The following is a 4,375-nucleotide window of genomic DNA, read 5'->3' as shown; positions in this document are numbered from 1 at the left end:
AGTTCTGGTTGCTCTTATTGCTTAGAAATGGCTGGTCACTGTGATGCACATTGTATAAACCAATTTCCAATTGACAAGCCATTCTGCCTCTGTACTTCCTGCTTTCTTATCTCATATAAGCCCTAAACCACCAGAGACCAGGGGCCAATATTCTGAGAATGATCCTGATCAGTGCCGAAAGATGTAAATAAATCTGCCTCCAAATCCTGGGTGTCATTCGGTGGTTTTGCTTGCCATTGCATCTGGTGCATTGGCTGGAAAGACTGATCATGATGACGTCTTTGGTCACCAGTTGCCCTTGAGGAGGGAACAAGGACCTCTCCAGGTCCCAAGGGGAAGACACGCCCTTGAGATTTCTCAAGTCCACTCAGAGGTCTGGAGGAAGATTTCTGGCTTCCTGCTCAAGCAGCTCACATCAGACCCTAAAGGCAGGAGAAGACAATCTGTCTCTGTCTCTCTGCCTGCCTGATTTCTGGTAAGACCCCCAGGGGCATCTCAATTAGTCTGTCTGTCAGTCCTGCTCAATTCAAGCTGAAGAAGAGCTTGATCAACTCTTGTTAGTTAAGGCCACCATCAAGGGAAGAGGGGTTAAGATGTGTAACCTCTGAGCACCTGCTGAATGAATGTGCAAGTGAATGCAGCAGGTAGTGTAAGCAATAGGCTGCTCCGTGTGTGCACCAAGCCTGGGAAGCCCTGGTTGAGGTGGCTGACTGGGCCCTCACCTGCGGTTCCATGGCGATCAGCATACGGCGTAAGGGAGGCCTGGCACCTTCCTTAGCTAAGTTGAGCCTAAGTCTCCATGAGGGGTGCAGCCAAGCAGGCATCTAAATGGTCTCTCGCTGAGGGGTACCCACCCTTTGTCTGTTGTCCCATTGTTCAAGAGTACAAAACACACATGTAGGAGGTCAGAGCGTTTTTACAGAGTTAAAATAAAACCAAACTGTTCCCTGCATCTTAAAGAAAAAAAAAAGAGAGAGAGAGAGAGAGAGAGAGAAAAGAGGCCCATTCTTCCTGAGAATTCCACCTTGGGGCCCTCACCGGCTGCCGCAGCCGCTGCCAACACCTATAGTTTCACTCTCTGCTCCTGACTCATCTACTTCCAGGCGATTGAACTTGTTCCAGCTGGCCATTGCCTGCATTCAGGCACAGAGGGCCTCCCCCTGAACCCTCTGCTTCACGGCTCCACCTATCCTGGTCAGATGGTGTCATCTAACTCCCACCCACGGTGACTGTCAGCAGTTCCTTCTGAGTTCCACATTTTGACTGATGAAAAATTGGACCTCAGCCCTGACAAATGAGTTGTGCCCTGTCGGGCCAGAATAGATAAAATAGACTGTGCTTCATCAAATTGAGCCCCTGAGAACCCACAGTCATTGCAAAAATCAGGGACAAACCTGTGACTTTCCTGGAAGATGATGGGACAAAACACTCTGCCTTCAAAAGTTCTCTCTGTCAAAAAGCTACCAACTGGGACTCTTGCCTTTTGCCCCTCTGCCAAGCACAAGCTTGATCCTGGGAAGACATCTCACAAAGCATAAATTCCTGTATAAAGCAGTCTGCATACTGCTTCTGGAAAGGGAGCTCCTCTTCAAGTTAGAAGCAACCATCTCCTTTGCACCAAGCCAGTCAGCCTCCCTCTCATTTAACCCTGCACTTCCTTCCTTTCTTTCTTTTTTTCTGTTGGTACCAGGAATCGAACTCAGGACCTTGTGCTTGCCAGGCAGGTGCTTATGCCACTGAGCTATATCCCTGGCACAACCCTGCACTTTCAACTTTGACTGGTTCCCCAAGAGACAGATGATGCCTACATCGGCCTGAGACAAATAGTCATAGTCCTTAAATCCTGAAGACTCTCCTCCCAGAGGTATGAACTAAGGACTCACGTCTGGGCCTGGCTGTAAACCATGCTGCCTCACAGTGACTCCCCAGCCCCATTGTGTCAGATGTCACAGGGAGCACAAACAGGCATCCAGCCACACCTCAGCCTGATAGACTGTTAATCACCTCAGCAAGATCTCCACGCTGTCAACAGTGCAGCTGTCACCCTGCACACTGTGGTTCCCGACCCACACACCCTTTTTGGATCATTCTTGGTTTAAAGGATGCCCCCCTCTGCTTGTGAGTTGCTCCCATAAGCCTCTTCAACTGGAAAGATCCTGAGATAAAAGGCCAGCTCACTTGGACTCAATTGCCTCAAGGGGTTAAAAACTCTCCCACGGCTTTTTGGGAGGCTCTAGCAATAGATTTGGCCAAGCCACCAGCACTTCTTCTCCCAGGTTTCTCTGTCCCTTCCAGCTCCATCACAGTCCCCTGAGCAAGCAGTATAGACTGTCAAACCGCTAAAATACACCTCTCCTGCCTGAAATGCCACCACAATTGCCCTCCACATACTTTGCCTCAGTCTTCTGCCACCTACAGCCTACTGGTACACCTGCCTGGACCTAAAAATTGCCTTCTTCTGCCTCCAGCTGGCTCCTGTTATCCAGCCCCTCTTCACAACTGACCTGGACTCAACCTCCCCGAGGTTGAGATTCGTGTTCCCTCTTTAAAAAACACTTCTGATTAATGACACTTCCAAGCTACCTACTGGAAAGACACAAAAGCTCTGCTACAATATCTGGCAGAAACTGGTTACAGAAATAAGAGCAAAAACCTCCACAAGTTTCTTAGAGCTGCTGGCTTCTATAGAATCTGGATCCTTGAGTTCACAAAAACGGTGACGCTTACTCAGACTGAGCGCCTGGGAGCGCCCGGTGGCCTACATGCGCAAATCCTTGGATTCAGTCACGAAGGGCTGTCTCCCCCTTTGCCTCTGAGCTCTAACAACCGTGTCTTTCTGGTCAAGAAAGCCTTCAAGCTCACCTTAGACCAAGACCTAACTGTCCAGGTGCCACATGCTGTATGGGATGAACTGTTCTTGAAAATGGACCCCCTGACAAATGCTGACTGTACCTTGTTTACAGATGAAAGTAGCTCTGTTAGGGTTGAAGTCCTACGGGCCAGATATGCTGTGGTCACCTTGAACAAAGCCATTCTGGCCAAAACTCTCCTGCGGGGGTGATCTGCACAGCACAGCGCTTCCTGCTGCTGCTTGGAAACCTGCCACCAACAACACAAAATATTCCAGTCCAGAGGCCTAAGTCCCCTCCCTGGATCCAATTGACTGGAACATCAACCCCAGCCGGAAAAACTTCACCCGGTTTTCCCAGCAGATCAGAGCCAGACCTGCCCCCACCGTCTGTTCTACGAGCTCAAGCCACAGCGCTGGCACCTGTGCCCCTGCAGCCAGCTCAGGCTTCAGCGTCTGTGTCACTGGCCCCGACCTCTCATCCCTACCTGTGCTAAAAAGACAACAAAATTTGAAGGGGCGTGATGTAAAAACTCATCCCTAGATATGGCCTACCTTTGACCATTGGCAGTGACAGCAGGCCTATATTTGTCACGGAGGGAACTAAAACTACAGACAGCATACAGGCCACAAAGCTCTAAGAAAGTTAAAAAAAAAACAACAAACAAAAAACAGCTTGTAACTCACGCACACATAACCCAAGTACATATTAACTATCTCTATAGGTTTCAGAAAGTCGGCCTTACATCTGCTAAAATGACAAAGGAAACAGCTCTGGGACGCCCAGCCATAGGCAAGGGACAGTTCTTGGTGCAGGGTTCTCCAACCTTGTTTGGATATGGAAGTCTCTGGAGGTGGTTTAAAATATACCCATACACTCTGGGAGGCTGAGGCAGGAGGATCACAAGTTTGAGGACAGCTTGTACAGTTTAGGGGAACCCTACTTCAGAATAAAAACATAAAAGGGACTGGGGATGTAAATTAGTGGTAGCATGGGTTGGATACCAAGTACAGCAAAAAAGAAGGAAAGGAAGAAAGGAAGAAAGGCTGGTTCCACTTTTATTAGCCTGGGGTGGGTCAGGGCTGGGTTTTTCCCTTTTCTTTCAGCTAAGCAGGGAGTCTTGATGGATAGCTTGGGTTAAGCACCTCTGCTCTGCAATTAATAACACTTGTGTTACTGTATCCACTTATGTGATGGAGGACTGGTACCCTCGATACAATGTTTCCTCTTGTATCCATGTAAGAAGAGGGAGTAGAGTCAAAGAAAATGATAATTTGGGGATTTGGCAGAACGCACAAATCCTTGTGTTCAATCTATTTTGTATCTGTTTTGCTTGTTATCCCAATGTTACAAGCCATGGAGTTGAGACGTAGAGGGGGCATAACTGACCCAAGCTTTCACAGCTCCAAAGCAATATTTTGGATGTTTATGGCTTGGCTTCTGATCCAGTACAGATCCGCTGTTACACCAAGTCTCTACCGCCCTCTGCTGGGACAATTTGTTTGCACCCAAGAAAGGGTCTCTCT

The sequence above is a fragment of the Chinchilla lanigera genome, unplaced genomic scaffold (genome assembly GCF_000276665.1).
Source record: "Chinchilla lanigera isolate Chin_1 unplaced genomic scaffold, ChiLan1.0 scaffold00094, whole genome shotgun sequence".
NCBI classification, from domain to species: domain Eukaryota; kingdom Metazoa; phylum Chordata; class Mammalia; order Rodentia; family Chinchillidae; genus Chinchilla; species Chinchilla lanigera.
Note: the sequence above shows the minus strand (reverse complement) of the source record.